At 41.3% G+C, this 19420-nt stretch overlaps 1 protein-coding gene across 3 annotated transcripts in view; it reads left to right on the plus strand.

Moving 5' to 3' along the window:
• SRGAP1 (SLIT-ROBO Rho GTPase activating protein 1) overlaps positions 1-19420 on the plus strand; it is a 229566-nt gene that overhangs the window by 8326 nt on the left and 201820 nt on the right. The window contains exon 2 of one of the 3 annotated variants that reach the window (XM_090042433.1): positions 5433-5511. The exons of the other annotated variants lie outside the window; for them this stretch is intronic. The gene's annotated coding sequence lies outside the window, so the exon portion shown is untranslated. The remainder of the gene's footprint in view (positions 1-5432; positions 5512-19420) is intronic. 3 annotated transcript variants of the gene reach the window in all.

The raw sequence follows: 19420 nt of genomic DNA on the forward strand, positions 1-19420 counted from the left end.
TTGAGAGAATTATCCTGGCGCATGTCCATGCAGGGCCAGCAGGGGAGATTATGCTTAGGGGAAACCAACACGGGTTCATTAGAGGCAGGTCCTGTCACACCAGCCTGCTGGCCTTCTATGACCAGGTCACCAAATGCTTAAATGCAGGGGTAGCAGTGGACATAGTCTTTCTGGACTTTCGGAAGGCCTTCAACACTGTCTTTCACCCCAGTCTCATTAAAAAACTAGGGGACTGTGGCATCGACACCTACACAGTCAAATGGGTCTCTGACTGGCTGGAGGGCCACACCCAGAGAGTGGTGGTGGACTGGTCATTTTCGACCTGGAGGGATGTGGGCAGTGGGGTCCCCCAGGGCTCGATCCTCGGGCCCACATTGTTCAACATCTTCATCAGCGACTTGGACGAGGGGGTAAAAAGCACCCTGTTCAAACTCGCTGATGACACTAAGATGTGGAGGGATGTGGGCATGCTAGAAGGGAGGAATGGGCTGCAATTGGACCTAGACAGGTTACAAGGGTGGGCGGATGAGAATAGGATGGGATTCAACACTGATCATTGCAACGTGGTGCCCCTGGGGGGGGGAAGAACCAGCAGGATACCTACAGGCTGGGGAACTCCCTTCTCATCAGTGCAGCGGCAGAATCATTATTGATGCCAAAATGAACATGGGCCGGCAGTGTAGGGACGGGGTCAGGAAGGCCAACCACACCTTGTCATGCATCCACAGATGCATCTCAAGCAGGTCCAAGGAGGTGATCCTCCCCCTCTATACAACGCTGGTTAGGCCGCAGCTGAAGTACTGCATCCAGTTCTGGGCACCGTGTTTCAGGAGGGATGTGGACAACATGGAAGAGGGCTACTTGCATGATAAAGGGCAGCAGGTCAGGCCCTATGAGGAGAGGCTACGGGACCTGAACCTGTTCAGCCTCCACAAGAGAAGGCTGAGGGGGGATCTACTGGCCTGTTACAAACTAGTCGGGGGACCAGCAGGCATTGAGGGAGTCCCTGTTCCCCTGAGCACTGTCAGGAGTGACTGGAAATAACAGTCACAAGCTGCCAGAGGGTAGATTCAAACTAGACATCAGGAGATGATGCTACTTCACTGTCAGGGCGGCTAGGATCTGAAACCAACTTCCAAGTGAAGTGGTGCTGGCTCCTACCTTGGGGGTCTTTAAGAGGAGGCCTTGCTGGGGTCGTTTGACCCCAGTACTCTTTCCTGCCATGGCAGGGGGTTGGACTTAATGATCTGCTCAGGTCCCTTCTGACCTTACCAACTATGAAACTATGAAAAAGCCTTGCTAAAGTCAAGGTATATCATATTGGCTGCTCTCCCAGCATCCACTGAGCCAGTTATCTCATCATAGAAGGTAATCAGATTGGTCAGGCATAACTTGCCATTGGTGAATCCATGCCGACTGTTCTTAACCACCACCTTCTCCTCCAAGTGCCTAGAAATGGATTCCTTGAGGACATGCGCCATGATTTTTCTGGAGACTGAGGCATGAGGCTGGCTGATCTGTAGCTCCCTGGATCCTCTTTGTTCCAGATGGGCACTATATTTGCCTGTTTCCAGTCATCCGGGACCTTTCCCAAGAGCCATGAGTTTTCAGCAATAATGGCCGGTGGCTCTGCAGTCACACTGGCCAGCTCCCTTGGCACCCTCAGATGCATTGTGTCTGGCCCCATAGACATTACACACCCAGCTTTTCTAAATAGTCCCTAACCTATTCTTTAACCACTGAGGGCTACTTTCCTTCCCCGCAAACTATGCTGCCAGGTTCAGTAGTCTGGGAGCTGACCTTGACTGTGAAGACTGAGGTAAAAAAGGCATTGACTACTTCAGCCTTTTCTGTATCATCTTCATCTGTCACTATGTTGCCTCCCATGTTCAGTAACGAACCCACACTTGCCCTGCTTTTTTTCTTGTTGCTAACACACTTGTGGAAACCCTTCTTGTTCCTTTCACATCCCTTGCTAGCTGCCACTCCAGTTGTACTTTGCCCTTCCTGATTTCATCCCTGCCTGTCCAAGCAACCTTCGTACACCCCTCTCTCTAGTTGTTTGTTTCCCAAGCTCTGTGCACTTTTGTACAGACACCTGGGATAACCAGCTAATTATCCTACTTTCTCAGAAAAAATGAGAGAGCCTCCCCTGTTGCCCCTACTTTTTGTGCCTCCTCCAGGTCACCCACTTTGGGGTGTTGGTCTCCATCCCCCTGTAAACCTAGTTTAAAGCCCTCCTCACTAGGTTAGCGAGCCTGTCTGGGAAGATGCTCTTCCCTCTTCGTCAAAAGGATCCTGTTTCTTCCTAGCAATCCTTTTTCTTGGAACAACATCCCATGGCTGAAGAAGCCAAAACCCTTCTGGTGACACCATCTGCACAGCCATGTATTGATCTTTAGGATGCGCCTGCTTCTGCCTGGGCCCTTCCCCTTGACTGGAAGAATCAAGGAGGATGCCACCTGAGCCCCTGTCCCCTTCACCTGTGATCCCAGAGCCCTGTAGTCATGTTTGTTCGGCTCAGGGTTGCCCCAGGCAATATCATTGGTGCCCACATGGATAAGCAGCATGGGATATTGGTCACAGGGCCAGATGAGTCTCAGTAATTGTTCCATGACATCTCAGATCCTTGCTCCAGGAAAGCAGCAGACCTCCTGCAACAAAGATCAGGGCAGCAGATGGATGCCTCCATCCCCCGCAGAAAGGGGTCTCCAACCACCACCACCCATCGCTTCCTTTTGGTGGCAGTGGTCTCAATCCTCCCAACCTTGGGGATGCCTGGCTTGGCATCCTCTGCCAGTGGAACATGCTCTTCCTCTCTTGCTAGGGTGTTATATCTGTGCTTCAGGCAAATTGCTACAAGTGGGGATGACAACTTCCTTCTGTGGCCAAGGTTGTAAGCTTCCAGCTTCCACCTTTCCTGGGAGTCCATACCCTCTTTTTTCTCTAGCACTGCCTCTGGCATTCCTTCCTCTGCAGTCCTAGGGTCTCCTTCAGCATCAAATTAATGAAGTTCTCATGGCAAAGGATGCTTTGGAGCCTCGCCACCTGCTGTACCTTTCTCATCTGCTCCCTGAGGGACACTACAAAGAGGCACCGCTCACATCACAGACACTCTCCCACCTGGATGTCACTGGAAGGAACCTGCAAGCTGCCGTCTCCACAGCGCTAAACTAGGGCGGAAGCCTGGACAGTGGCTGGTCCTGCCTAGACAGACCTCACAGCTGTAAGCAGAGAAAGAGCTGGTAGTGACAATGGCTCTGGCATTGCAACATCCTCCCGCCATTTCTCTGGGTCTCTGAATCTGCTGCCTCTCTCTGTCTGCCCCCTCTCTCTAAGCAAACCTTACCTAGCAAACTCCCCTGTAAACTGTTTACTAATCCGTCTCCTTCAGGGCTGTTCTGTCTGCTGAAGTCTGTGGGGTTTGGGGGTTTCTGTTGTGACTTTTTAATCTTAAAAATATACCAGCATACTAGGGAAGTAGAATGTCATGCCCACCCTCTCAAATGTGACATTCTTCAGACTGAAATGCAGAGTAGGTGGTAGGCAGTTTTTTGAACCCTAACACTCTTCAGGTCCACTATCAACACCCTGGAACTAGAAATGGGGACCTTTTATTTCATTAGAAAGGGAAGATAAACTGTATTTGCTTCTAGCTCTGCTAAGTTCTGGAATATTGGATCTGAAAATCATATTATGGAGAAACATTTGTGTGGCTCAAAGCTGCATCCTGGCAAATTAAATATTCTTCTTTCTGAAAGGTGGCTTCCAGGGATAAAGAAGATCTTCAAGTCCTCTGCCTGTAGGGTGGACAAACACACTGTGCTCAGTAGTTCTTTCTCATGAGGTGAACTTAGTTCCATTCATAAATCAAACCTGGGTAACAAAGCAATCTAGGTTTAAAGGAATAAGTTGATTCCCAAGACACTGTCACTTTCTTTCACACCCTGCACCCTTTTATAGCTTTTCTTATAAACGCTTGTGCAAGAGAAGCTCTCCTCTGTCAGGAAGGAAAGCTGCTACATGATCTCCAGTACATATGTATTAATAAGAGCATTAAAAATTCTGTTCTAGAAAATATAATACATAAATTGTGGATTATGGCATGATATAAATGTCAGTGGCATGACTTTGGAATAATCTGCTGCATGCAAGAGATCCAAAAGATAATTTTGCAGGGCATGTGACAATCTGAACAATGCTGGTGAAATCCTTATGACACTACTTAACTTGATTATACTTTTTTGGAGAGCATCTACATGCATCTTAAGATGCTGAAGGGGAGAAGGGTGAGTAATTATTAACTTGACATTTGGAGAAAAGCTGTTGGTTTTTTTTAGTTTACCTAAATTGGTAGAAAAAAGTAATCATGCCATATACATTCTTTAGTCTCTTTCTGGTTCATAGCTGACTAATAAGAGACTGAAACAAATTTAGATTGTGTTTTAAGAGGTTTTCCTACAAATGTCCGTTCCCAAGCCTTCATACTACTGAGAGGTACTGCTATCAAACACAGAACATGAACAGGAAAACTCTTAAACTTTGAATAGATGCTCTACTTGAAATGACTTGGAAATATGGAACATGACTATATTTACAGGAACTGCCATTAGAACCTTTATGATACAGCATTTCCTGTAAAGCTTATGTAAAACAAAAAACAAATGCAGCTGACTTATGGAATGATCACTTCCAGGAAGTAATGATTGTGACCCCTTATATTTTTTCTCCCACAGTGGCTAATTATGTAAGTGAACATGACATTTTCATGTAATGGACTGTCCAGATTGCTTAATGAACATGGTTTTTTGTTTTGTTGACATGTACCACGTGTGGTGTCCTATAAGCAGCATATTATTTATTTCTGTAAGGAGCTTTGAAGTTTTGTCACCATGCTCCTGTGATCTTTTGTTTTTATTTATAGGCCTACTAAATGGAACAATAAGTAGTTATGTAACTGGGGAAGTTGAAAAGAAAAGTTGATAAGGAAATTTAGTGGTTCTTCATCCCCCCTTTTAATCAAGGTACCTTTTAATGTGGTAAGTGGATAGTAAGCGGGAGGTCATTTCAGCTCCCAAAATTGCCTGGGTGAAAACCAGAAGGACCAATACATTTTTATGACACTAGCAAAAAAAAAAGTGTAAAACATTACAGCAGAAATTATCCCTGTCTCTTACTATGTTAGTTTAAAACAGCCACAGTTGTTTTCATTCAACTCTCTGCATCCCTAAGTCCTTTTATTTCATGCATTTCTTCTCAAACCTACATCTTGTTTCAGTAATTTGTATAGAGTATAAGTTTAAAGAACTGTTAATTACTAAAGAAATATTAATTACCCATAATTAGTTTTACTTGGATTTCAGTTAACATGGTGAGGGAAAGCACTAAATTACATTGATATGGATGTTTAATGTTTTTTGTCTTGTTGACAGAGTGTGGAAGGAGAAGAAATTGGAATATATCCATCTCCGGTTTAGAATCTTCCAACTTTCCTCACTGTTCAACAATCAGGTCATGTTAAAGAGAATATAGACGATGCATAATTGATAGTTTTATGAAAAAGATGTATGATGTGGGTACTGACAATGAGAGAGAGGTTGGTAGTCTCTTAGTCTGAAGTTTAGGTAGGGGCTTACCTTCATAGACTAACTGAATCAGATGCATAAGCTTTTGTGGCACAGCTCACTTCATAAAACACTATGATGAATTGAGCTGTGGCACATAAAAGCTTATGCACCTTTCTGATTCAGTTAGTCTATAAAGGTGTGCTGTATCTTGCCTTCTACAGTGATGGAGAAAGGGCTTGATAGCCCAAGAGGTCCCTTCCAGTCTTATATTCTCAGAAACTTCCCTATCATTGCTTGTTTTATGACAGCAAGGTTATGCACCTCACCACTGCTGTTCCCTGCTTACTAGATGCTGCATAATGCATGTCTTTTTAAGTAAAGCAAACCTGGGACTAATGTAAGCTTATCAACTTTACTGTTGTTCTTTTTTAAACGTATTTAGTTACATATTCAAATATGTAAAAAAAAAAAAAAAAATAGGGAACTCTTCCTCTCTTGTGATACTTAAGTATTAACTTATGTTTCAAAGGTATACCAAATAAAATTAATACCTGTCATTAGTCTTATGGGATCACTGGGTTTCATATGTATTTAAAGGCTCACATTCTGATGCTTATGCTAGTGGAAGTTTAAATTCCAGTTATAAGAATTGTATATAATATGTGGCTTTGTTCATAATAGTTTCCTTTATTGGTGGTGTTCTGTTTTTCCAAGTAACAGTTTACAAAATTAGTCAGATCCTGAATGTCAAAGCAGAAAATAGAACAGAAGTGTTAATCTCCTCAAATACTCTTAAATTAAAATCATAATGAATTGCAGACTGGGGAAAGGTCTGCTGCCTAAAAAAGAGCGATTAGAGAGTCTAGCAGCAGCAGGTTCTATATGCAGAAACGTGGCCACTGATTGTTTTCCCCCTACCCCTACATTATGAGCTTATTGTCCCCAAAGGAGATGGCTTCTTAATAGCTCTTGCTTCCACTCTGCCAGATGATTTCTGTTGCAACAGAGCTTCATACACGTCCCTGTATATCTGTCTTGTTTAGTTGAACTCATGATATTGACTTCTATAATCCCTTTCTTGTCAACCATTTGTGCGGCCAAAAATCATTATGGGTCAAATCCTTAAGTTATTGGGCAAAACTTCTATTTGTATCAATGCAAGTTTTACCTGAATAGAGGCAGAATAAGAATTTTAGTGTTTGCTCCAATGATTTTATTTAGAAATAAAATGACAGTAGGGGACTTGTGTACTGTAACTTTCAATTTGTCCCGATTTTAAATTTATAGTTGCCAGTTGAGCCCTAACCTTCCATTCACATACTGCTATACCTGTAACTTCAAAGTATCACCAGAAACTGAATCTGAAGAATGAAGTTGCCAAAAGAGTATTTTATTTTTCCACATTTCTCTTTCCTTTGTATTGCTGTGTTGCATCCTTCTTTTGAGGCGTCTATCATACTTTCAGATGGCTAATGTTATACAGTTGTGCCTCGAGATAAAGTCTGGGGAAAAGATGGTGAGTTAAGAAACTGAGTATCTGTCTCGGGGCGGGCAATTATTTTGGGCATATTACTGAGTTTTGGCAAGCCATCGAGGGCTGCATGACAGGCAGCCCATGGCAGACAAATATTAATTTTCTAAATTTTTGAGGGGCCCCGTGGGCCGGATAGATTGGCCTGGTGGGCTGCATCTTGCCCCCGGACCGCATTTTGCCTGCTCCTCATCTATCTCCACATAGATGTCCATAGTAAAGCAACCCCAGAAGAAAAATACAAAAATAAATACAGCAGAAATGTGTTTTTAAGATTTCATTTACTTGTATCGGCATCTTTTCAAAATGCTGTTTAAGAGGAAGTTGAAACAGACGCATAGTTTTGTTAATGGGCATTTGTGTCTGACAGTGGATATTTAATTCTTAAATGCAGCTTATTGGCACACTTTAGTATCCTTTTTGTTGTTGGACCTCTTTTAATAATAAGAAACTTGATTGTTATAAAGAAGTTTGTTTATGTATGAGATGCCTGTTGTAGGTATACTGTATGACTTGGAGAAAATCTCCACAATGTAGCATTTGGTATGGCTGGGGGCTAGTGAAATAACAATTTTTTTTCACTAGTACCAATGACATGAAAGTAATTAATATGTGAAAAAGAACCTTTTGTTAAAAAGAAGCTTCTTGCCAATATTGCAGAGAAGAGCTCTGGCCTATGAAACCTTAACAAAGTCCTATAAAGTTATAAAGTTGATTTGGTACAGCAGAGCAGGAAAACTAAAAGTTTTCCTGAGTAGAAATGAAAGCTCATATTTCATAGGAGAGTTGAAGGTGGACACTTTACAAGATTTTACCACCGTCAACTCCTGTGAAATATGAACTTTCATTTTGACCCAGGAGAACTTTTACAATCCTTTCTCTGATGCCTGATGAAGGGCACTTGTGCCCAAAAGTGTGCAATTAAGGACTTTTTTTTGCAAAAATCTAGCTGGTTTAATAAAATATATCACCTCTACCAGAAGTCTTGATTGCTTTTTCCTGTAGACCAATATGGCTACAACCTAGATACCTTAAAGTGGGAAGACAGAGTACCAAACACAAAGGTATTAGATTTATTTTTAGTGTATGACAATGCAATGATTACAAAGAAAGGAAAAGCATATTTATATTATGTCCAAATTTTGCAGTCCGCTGATTGCCTCAGGTGTAGTATGTGCAAATTCAATACAGTTCCATTTAAATGCATGGAGTAGGCATTCGAAAGTGATGTGGTCCAAAGTCTGAAAAGGAGCACCACAGTCACAGTTCACTGAGCTAGTCCAGCCCCATTGATGTAACAGAAATCGATGTCTGCTGCGTCCTGTTCCGATTCAGTTGAGAGAATACCAAAGATGTCTAGGGAGCTGATCCAATGGTGGGATTTGTAATAATAATTTCTGTATTAAGGAGTGAATCGAGCCACTCTTACGTCCAGGCATCTTGGATGTTAAATGAGTTTTGTTCAAGTTGAATTGCTGTCCTCCAAGGGGGGTGTCTAGTTTATAATCTTGGAGGCCGTGGGTTTAAAAGATCGTTGTACATAGGCAGCTGTTGGCTATTTTTTATTTTAGTCTATAATTTAGTTAAGGCATCTTTTTCTTCTTAATGGGGGAGGATTCATGTTACAAAGAATAGGGAGCCATTGAAGAGAGGTGGATCAGATTGTTCCTGTAATGATTTGTGGTGTTTGGTTGAGCTGTATGTCAACCTTATCAGTATGAACACTGTTTAACCAGATTGAGGCACAATCTTCCACCAAAGAATAAACCGCGCTAAAGCTGTTGTTCTAAGTGCATTGGTGTCAGCTCCCCAAGAAGTCCCAGTGAATTTCTGGAGCAAATTATTATGGGTTTTTTTTAATTTAACTGCTGTCATAGTTAAATGATTTTTAGAGGACAATGTTCTTTCTAGGATGATTCCTAAATATTTAGGAGTACCATTATAATGTAGGAGCTGGTTTTTGAAAACAATAATGACTGACACACTTAGAAACCACTATCAAGAAGATGAGGTTGCGATGGATTGGCCAAGTCTCCTCCCATTCTGACCATATTTCCAAGAATATTTTGTACAGTGAGATTTGAGACAGCTCTAGAAAGCGAGTTTGTCCTCTATGGTGGGACCATGATGTATGCAAAAATTATATGAAGTCATTCAGCATCAATATAGAAAGCTGGGAGAAGTGTGCAGAATCCTGTCCAATCTGGAAGAAACATCTGGCACTGGGTGCAACTCATCATGAAGCGGCTTTGATCCAGCGGATGAAAGCAAAGTGAGAAAGCAGAAAGCAGCATGCTGTAAATTGGGATTCCAGCTCAGACAACATATGGATCTGTGAAACTTGTAACAAGCTCTGTTGCTCCCGAATTGAGCTTGTCAGCCACAAATGGATTCATCAGGCATCTGACTAGACCTCTTATGTGTACATCCATGATCCAGAGGATTGATGGTTGCTTACTAGCAGTTTTGCAAAATGATTCAGAAAGGCCAAGGACTGAATAAGGACTTGGGGCCAAGTTCATTCTTCGGGTGTTTGGGTGCTACTTCAGGTACCCAAACCAACATTCAGGTGCAGCTGACATGATCAAAACTTTCTGAGCATATAGCTAGTCGAAGAGATGCATGGCCTTTTTTTTCTTTTTTTCTCTGCTAATTTTTGCCACGTGGCATGGGTCAAAACAGCCTAATGTTGACATTTCTGAGCCACTCAAAATTGTAAGTCTTGCCTAAACCCCAGGCGGATTCTTAAGTAAGGTGCTAAATCACTCCACTTGCCTGTAGGGGCTGATCTGGTATATATTTTTAGAGCATTCTTGTTGGCCAGAATGGTTGACTGTGCCCCCTTACCCATAACTTGGTGGTTGGAACACTTGTGTAGATGCAGCCAGTAAGAACCTATGTGCTTTGTTGTGGAGTAGACCAATTAGCTGTAAAGTAAAGTGTCACTGTCTACACATGTTATGGTATTAGGTTGCAGTAAACTAATTTATAGTGTGGTAAAATAGTACTGTCTCTGATAGTACTATCTTAGGCCAGGGTAATTTACGTGTAGATGCTGACCACAGGCATAAAATGCGCCAAATTCCTGCCAGCTGCCTAGCTGTACAGCTTTGCACTTTCAGCACCCTCGTGCCCTAGCCAGCCTCTCTGCAACCCAGTGCTGTCACCTGGAACCTGGGGCAGAGCAGGGCAGGAGGGGCCCTGGCATAAACTGTTCCACTCCAGCTCAAATTGCTGCTGTCCTGGGTGCATATGTAGATGCTGTGCCTGGGAGTAGTTTACTCTGGCTCAAACTGCTCCAGAGTTCATTCCTCTGAATTAATTGCACGTGTAGACATACCCAAGCTGACTAATTTGGAGCTAGACTTAAACCCATGTCTCCTCTGTCTTTTTTTGAAATTGTTGCCAACAGCATAACTGTAGAGTGTTTTGGGGTGGCTCTCCTGTTCAAGCTGTTTCACATTCTGTGTCTCAATAAATATTTCATTATGCTATAAAGAGTGAGGGTGATTCTGTAGCTGGGTTGTTAGGACACTCACAAGGGAGAGTCAAATTTCAGTTCCTGCTCTAATGGGCGTGTGCTACTGTTCTACTTCTCTGGGTATATAAATGGACTCCCAATTCAAGATAATTGTACCAACTTTTAAAGTAAAAGATAATTTTGCCTTGTAAGTAAACATTTTATTTATTTTACTTAATAAATTAGTATGAAAAATCCAGAGGGTGCATTACTTATTCAGTGAACCACTGAAAGTAGCAATGTCCAGAATAAGTGATAATGGAAGTAAATCCTCTAGAGAAAAACCTCTGCATCGATTTAAGACTTCTGTTAACATTAAAGCACATAACTATAGATTGTATCTAGATTGAAATAAATGGGTAACTGTATTTATTGGCAGGGGGCTGGTTCAGAAGTGTGTGAACTATTATTTGTCTTTGCACAGATTATTAGCACCTCTTTCTTTGTATGAAATTCACAAATAAAAAGGTGTTCAAAATTAAATGAAAAGTCTCTGTAATTTACCTCTCTCTTGTCTTGAAGGTTTGTTGTATTTGGTTTGTAATTTGCTATTCTTACTGCAGAATCAGTTACCTCCCATGTGACCAGTCTGCCCACTGATTGCCTGAGTCCAAGGCTCAGAAACAGCCCTCTTGATGGTGATCAAAATCTTCTGCCGCAGATGCTGTCCCTTGTTCTAGTTGGTTTCGGTGAGCAGTCCAGCAAACAAATTTATCCAAATAAATGTTTGTGGGAATTGGAAGAATGGAAATAGCTTGCAAATAATTTTGAAGCACATTTGCAGCATTTACTTGATCAAATAACAGCATTTGTTTGTGGTAATCATCCAGCTATAGTCATAAATGCTTTTAGTTGGAGGGAGAACTGACTTAAGTGACCCTTCAGCAGGCAAGGTTCTTTGGGTAGATGTGATATCTTTTATTAGACCATCTGAGTAGTTGGAAGAGAGGTCTTAGCAAGCTTTCAGGTGCAATCACCCTTCTTCAGGCATAGGGAGTCTCTGCTGTTTTGAGACTCCAAGGAATGAAAGAAGCTAAAAGTGTGACAGGATGTCTGTGAGACTGTAAATAGGTAGAAATTAGGAAAACAAAAGGTAAAGCAGGGAAGGGGGAAAAAGGCATGGGGGAGGAGCCAAAATTAAGTGACCCTTCATCACTCATGACAATTAACCAAGATTGTGACTTTCAGAATTGTGCCATGGGAAAGCATGCAGTACTTCCGATTCCAGCTATATTTGAAAATTGATCTATTTTGCAGATCTTTTTTCTTCCTAATAGGATGCTCTTTGTTCCCCAGCCTTAATTCTACATGTCCAATGTGAAGTAACTGAAAAGCTGTGTGTGAAGTGGCATTACTCAAGTGCATGCTTCAATATCAGGAATAGACAAGGAGAATGAAATATCTGAAAAAAAAATTAAAACCTGTAGAGAGCTTTGAAAAGACATTTTGGTATGCTTCTGAATCACTGCCTTCATGTTTCTGTTCTCAGAGTATGCTTTCTTTATGGAAAGAAATGCAAAACTCTAGAACTCTTGGTTCAAAAGTGATACCTTTTATTAGACCAACTAAGAAATTGTAAAAAACCCGTCTTTTTCTGCAAGCTTTTTTGGGCATACATGGCCTTCCTCAGGCTCAGGGAAAATTAAAGATGGTAAAAAGTCCCCAATAGGTAGAAAATAAACTTCATTTTGCACGGAGGAAATTGAAGACGGAAGTCTGTTCCTCTGCGTCCATGAAAGTGTCTTTGTGCGTTGCTCTTTGATGGAATTTCTTTATGGAAATTTATTTAATTGCAAATTTCTTTTTAGAAAAATATTTTTAATATTACAGAGACATCTCTTCTGGGTCAGTAGCAGTTCTTTTTATGGTTTTTTCTTTTAACTATTTTAAATCTTAGTCCCTTTTCTTCAAGTAAAGTGATGAATCCAACTTTATTATCTCTCTATATGCACTCAAACTGTAAGGATTTGTTTTAACCCATTGCTTTCTGAACTAAGACATCAGACTTGCAGAGCACCTGGGGGTCACAGGATGTTGGCTTATCCTTCTTGTGGCCACCTGTTATCTTGCATTCAGAGAGCTAAAAATATACTACTTCCAAATACAAGCTTTCTAGATTGGCAATTTCTGTAGTTGCCACAGAAATGCTATTTGATTAATAGGAGATTAGTAATATGAGGAATCATAGAAGAAATGCTCTCCTAATCCTTTAGCTGGAAGCAAAGCTGGAGGCCAAGTCCCATTCTGTTGGCAGGTCTGTTGTAAATACCTTTGAAAAGAGAGAGTATTTTTAAGTGTAGAAGCAATGTGTCCTTACCAACACAGTTGAACTCTTAGGTTCATATATATTTTTAACACTATGAAATATAAAGCAGTACAGTAAAATCTCCACTGTCCGGCATTTAACTAACCAGAAATTCCATTAACCATGGGGCGGGTGGGAAAGCTTGCATGCAGTGGCTGCCACTGCCAGCCACCCTGCACTGTTGCTCTGCGTGCAGCCTCCGCCACCCCACCTCCTCTGCTCCATGTGCGGCCGTCACCCCCATTTCCCCCTGCTTCATGTTTTCTGAAAACCCCTGCTGGGGGGTTTCGGATAAATGGACTCTTTACATAACTGGCAATCCCCTTATCCCAGGGATGCTGGATAATGGAGATTTTACTGTGTTTTATTTTGATGGCATCCTTAACATGGTTTATTTTTCTCAGTGGGCAGTCATTTAGAATTGCTTTAGCCCCTGTTTTTCAGTGCAGTGACACTGATGCACGTGATGCTTCAGGTGCTTTAACTAAAGCAGCTCTTGGACACCTCCCCCTCCTCTCCCGCTCCAGAGCACATGTATAAATGCCCTGTCAGTCAGTGATTCTCAACCTTTTCAGACACAAAGAATGCCTCAATATTTTTTCTAAATTTAACAGCATCCCATTTCAAAAATTGATGTCATGTATTGACTGTGAAAGATTTAATAGAGCAGTTTTTCTGTTGCAAAGAACTCAGGAAGACCACAACAGGTCTGAAAGTTTTTGATGTTGTGGATTCCTGTTTGAAATCTCTAGGCTTATCTTGTTAGATGTGCAGAGACCTACACCATATATACAGTGCTAATATTATACATCACCTCATGGCACCTTTATCAGGATGTCGCACCATCCTTAGCTGAGAATCACTGCTTTAGACCAGAATTGAAACAAGACAAGAACTACTACTTGACTTTTGATGCAACTGTAAGAGTAAAATGCGCTAGCAGTGTTGTGAATACATTTGTGTTTTATGAAATCTTTCGATTACGGTTGATATTGCCTATTTAAAACAGTTGTATTAGATACGTTTTAAATGTGCTGCATGCTATTTTACTTGTCTGTGTGTACAGTTTACATGAAATAGTCTAAGAAAAAGTAAGCTTTAAAAAGTAAAATGACTTTATCAGAGACTATTTGTGGAGCTACAACAGAGAGGAGAAGTTCATAGGTTTCATAGACATTAGAGCTGGAAGGGGCTTCATAAGATCATCAGGCCCTGCCCAAGGGGCAGGAAGTCAGTTAAGGTCAAAGGATCACAGCAAGATAAGCATCCAGATGTTTCTTAAAAGTATCCAGAGTAGGTGCTTGCATTACCTCTGGAGGGAGTCTGTTCCAGGCCTTGGGGGCTCGGACAGTAAAGACGTTTTTCCTTATGCCCTGCCTAAAACAGTCTTGCAGGAGTTTGTGACTGTTGGACCTTGTCATCTCTTGGGGTGATCTGGTGGACAGGCGTTCCTCTAGATCCTGATGCACACCCCTTGTGTATTTACATTCTGCCACCAAGTCACCCCTGAGCCTGTGCTTCTCCAGGCTGAAGTCCCAAAGCTCACATCCTTTCTTCATAAGGCCTGTTCTCTTGCCTTCTGATCATGCATGTGGTGCTCCTCTGAACTCTTTCAAACTTCTTAGCATCCTTCCTAAACTGTGGAGCCCAGAATTGGATGCCGTACTCCAGTTGCGGCCTCACCAAGGCTGAGTACAGCGGGAGGATGATCTTGTGGGTCTTGCTTGAGATGCATCGGTAAATGCCAGCCAGAGTTTTGTTCACTTTGCCAGCTGCAGCATCGCACTGGTGGCTTGTGTTCATCTTGTGGTCATGACCCCCAAGCCTCTTTCGATCATAGTGCTAGCAAGTGTAGCACTACTAAGCCTGTAAGTTTGACATGGGTTTTTATTCCTGAGGTGGAGCATCTTGCATTTCTCTGTATTGAATGCTATCAGGCTTTCATTTGCCCACCTTGTAAGCCTTTCGAGGTCAGTCTGGGTTACCAGCCTGTCCTCAAGTGTGAACACTCTTCCCCAAAGTTTACTGTCATCAGCAAACTTAGCCAGTCCGCTTCTGACACCAGTGTCCAGATTGTTTATGAAGACATTAAAGAGTACTGGTCAGAGAACGAAGCCTTGGGGGGCACTGCTTGTCACTAAGTGCCATGTTGATTCGGTTCCATCAATTACCACCCTCTGGGTCTGACCTTGGAGCCTGTTTTCCAGCCATCAGACAGTTGAGTAGTCAAGGCTGCAGTTGCCCAATTTTTCCATGAGGACATCATGGGACACCAGGTCAAAGGCTTTTTTAAAGTCCAGATAAATTATATCAACCTATTCCCTTTTGTCCTAGTGATGCGTCACCCGGTCATAGAAGAAAATGAGGTTGGTCAGGCAAGACCTACTTGCAACAAACCCATGCCTCAGAATGCTGCCTTCTGTTAGCCTGTCAAGAAAGGTTTTTTTGATAAATTTTTTCCAAAACCTTCCCAGGGATTGAGGTCAAACTGACTTGCCTGTAGTTTCCGAGGTCTTTTTTCGTCCCTTTCTTGAAGATGGGCACCACATTGGCCCTCTTCCAAACTTCAGGTAATTCACCCAAGCACCGTGAGTTCTTGAATATCCTTGTCGGTGGCTGTACTTTGATGTCTGCCAGTTCCTTTAACACTCTTGGGTGCAATCTATCCAGACCAGCTGATTTGTGGGGTCCAGCCTCTCAAGATGCTTCTTCACAAGATCCACACCAGTGGTGGGTATATATTCATCATCACCCTGGTCATCCCACACCACATTAGGCAGTGTGGTCCCTTTGGTCTGGTGAAAAACAGATTCAAAGTAATTATTAAGCAGACTGGCTTTTTCCTGGGTGTTGGTAGTTGGCTGCCCCAGCTGGTTTAGCAGGGGTCCAAAGTTACCCTTGTTTTTCTTTCGACTCCCCACATATCTGAAAAAGGACTTTTTTTCTTGTCCTTGATTCATGTAGCCTGTTGGAATGCATTTGCAGCCTTGGCTTTCCAAGTTCACTCCCTGCAGGTGCGGACCAGTGCAGAATACTCCTCCTTAGTGGTATTTCCTGGCTTCCATCATTGATAAGCTTCTCTTTTTTGACATAGGAGGTCCTTGAGTTCCCTGTTGAGCCAAGGGGGTTGTTGAGCCCTTTTACCACCTTTTCTACAGATTAGGATGGACTCCCCTTGTGCTTCTAGGATCGCTTCCTTAATGAGCAACAGCTCCAAATGAACTCCCCTCTCTGTGAGATCATGGCCTCTCAGGGCCTCAGGAACAAGCCTCTTGAGCTTATGAAAGTCAGCTTTCCTGAAGTCGAGGACTACTGCATTGCTGGCTGACTTGCCAGCTTTGCGATGAAAAGTAAAAGTGATCAGCTCATGGTCACTGTCACCCAACTTCCCTTCAATTCTTAGTTTGGCCAGTACCAGGTCCAGCAGCGCTTTACCTCTTGTTGGCCCATAAACTTCATAAAGTATTTGACCATCACTTATATCTGTGTACAGCAAAATGTGAAAAGTACAGTCATGCTAACCAAAAGGCTGATGTTTTTGACATTTTAATCTCTTAAACCTTCAAAACATTTGTGTACATCAGAGGACTTTTAAATCCACTGCATAGTGTTTTCACTGTCTCAGATAGTGTTCAAAAATTGTAGCAGATAAAAAAGGAGTGATCAGAAAGCTTAATGCAATCAGAACATCATGACCTGTTATGTAAAGCAACATTTGGCAAGGCCTTCCCAGCTGCTGTAAATGAATGCTAACAGTGTTTTATCAGATGCTTTACTATCCTTATTACATAATCTGAATATTTATGACCCTATTAATATGTTTAGCTGTGAAATTACAATGTTGATGGAACAAAGAATCCATATAAAATGAAGAAGCCGAATTATTCTTGCATGGGGCGGAGTGAGAGAGACCCTGTGCATGTTAAAACACTTCAAGTTCATAGCTGAGAATGAACTTGTTAAACATCTTGAATTCTCTAACCATTTCAGACAAAAGGTACATTTAGTAGAAAAGCACTGTTGAACATCTATATGTACAATATTAAAATATGTAGGTCACTAATATAATGTAATATTCTCATGCAAGCGAACTCCCCAAACCATGTAAACATCTGTGATCTACCAAATATCCTTTTGCTCTACAAAATTTTATTTTAATCCACTCTTATCAAGATGCTTATGACTCTAGTAGTCTAGTATCCTGGTGCCTCCTAGCTATTTAGAAATGCAGATTTCTTCCTTCACATTCTTTAAAATAAATTTCTTGATTAGTTACAGGCTTGTGGGGGGGGGGTACTGCCTGAGAATGGCTTAACTGAAAACTGAGTTTTATATTTAGCTGGAAAGTGGTGAGGTCCTTGGTCATTTTTATCTTACATGGGTCAGTTCTATGGTCTGATATCAAGCAGCTCCTGTGAATGTTTTTGTTCTGCATTTTAAATCCTTCCATTATTGGTCAGTATTTTTATTTCTTTTGTGAAATGTAGTTGCCATAAAAGTTCATGTTTTGCAGAAGAAGAGGGAATCTTTTAGAAAGCCAGTGACAATTCCACAGAGTGCTCTGATTGATAGTGTAGAGATACAGGATTTTTTTTTTACTACAGTGTACCTATTACCGAGATATCAGAATAACAGGATTTCTGGATGCCTCTTCTAAGTTTTGTGGTGTTCTCAATTTTTATCTGCTATTTGTGTGTCTGTGCTCTTATGGGAAGGTTTATTTTCATTCAACTAAAATAAGACATTAGAAATATGAAGAAAACTAGTGTGTTGTCAGGGATGTTGGATTTAAAAGTAAAGTAATGAATGAGTGATCCTTCTGGATTATTAATCTCTCTCCCCCCCGCTCCCATTTTTGGGCTCCAAGCCAGTTCGTTGCAGCTACTGTGAAGCTGCAAAAGGGCTTTCTTCCTTTATAAGGATTAGAGATTTAAATATGTATTGTTCTTCTGGGTACTATTACTGAGCAGTCAAGAAAGGTTCATAATAGAACAAAGAAACCTGTAATTAAGATAGGAGTTTCAATTGCATTCCTTCTTGCTTTGTGTAAAAGAAACTTGCACTAAATCAGATAAATAAAAACACTGACTAGGGTGGTAGAACCTTGGAAGTAGCACATCTGTTTACAAAGTTAAGTACTGAGTTTATAATAAACCCATAATTTTTACTCGGAAAGCTCTTTACTGTTTCCAGCTCTGCTCCTTGCCCCTCCTCCCCAAATGGCCATGAGTTCCAGCTTGGATATTTTTTTCAATTAAAAATAAAAAAATGTGTGGGGGGAGAGTAAAGAAGACATTCAATGTTACAACCTCTATTTTCACATTTGTGGTTTTAAAGCTACATTCTGTAGCATTTTCTTGAGCATTTAAAAAAAACAGACAATAAATTTGGCTTGAATTTGATAATATGGTACTGTGTACCTAGTACATTCTGGGTACAAAGCTCTACTTTAATGAAGGCCCTGAAGTCAATGAGGCTCTGTGCAGCCTCTGCAGTCTGTCCTTGTGTAATGAATTGCAGAATTGGGGCCTCTGAACAGTGACATTTTACGGAACCATTGAGGCCTTTTAACTTGTTTAAGCCACTTTTTTTGCAGAAATGTGGACTATAAAGGCTCAGCAAGTTACTGAATTTGGGAGGAGTTTGGCAGTTCTTATACTTTGGATTATTTTTTAATAAACATTTAAGTACTTTTATGTGGATTTTTCCCCCCTGCATTTGCTTAACTACTGTTGATGTTGCTTTATTTCATGTAGTTAACTGAGGAGTTATTTTATTGTCTAACCTGGATGTGTTTTTGACTGTTTTACCACGTTGGGCATCCCACAACTGTTGTTCTACTTGTCTCATTCATGTGACTGCTCATTCCTATGGTATTTAGATACCAAATACAGTAATTAGAAATAAATATCGTCAGTTTGAAAACTACAGCTGATTGTATTTTATTCCTTAAGCAGAAATGATTTATCTGTGCTTGAGAGAAGGACAGAATTAGAAATGAGACGCTCCTTTATACATTTTATTGCCTTTTCTTGATAGAGAGAACTGCCTCCTCTCAAAAGAGATGTCTTAATGGCCTTTTTCAAGGGACTAATCAAGCTTCCACTGAAGTTTAAAGATTGCTATCGACATTCCTGAGCTTTGGATCAGGTTTGAGAGGAGGGAAGTAGAGTTTCAAAACCTTGTACCATAAATACCCCAGCAGTAAAGCAGAGCTCCTAGCTCCAGAAGCTAAAATTCCCTGTGGACAGGAATGTATGTACTGGGAATGCAAGTTTTTATTTTTATTTAAGAACAATTCCTCTGTGTTAAAGGCAAAACACAATGCTGTCTCACTCATGGAGTTGCTACAGTGCTTGCAAAATTAATAGTATTGGGAAGCCTGAAAACATTCTCCACAATATTTTGTTGCATTTGTTTTGATTTTGAATTAAATTTAATTTGAAATGGTAAAGTACTGCAGGGTTTTGTTTGAGTGTTTCATGTTTCTGAAGTGA

Source organism: Crocodylus siamensis, chromosome 4, assembly GCF_052110815.1.
Source record: "Crocodylus siamensis isolate JL-2025a chromosome 4, ASM5211081v1, whole genome shotgun sequence".
NCBI classification, from domain to species: Eukaryota; Metazoa; Chordata; order Crocodylia; family Crocodylidae; genus Crocodylus; species Crocodylus siamensis.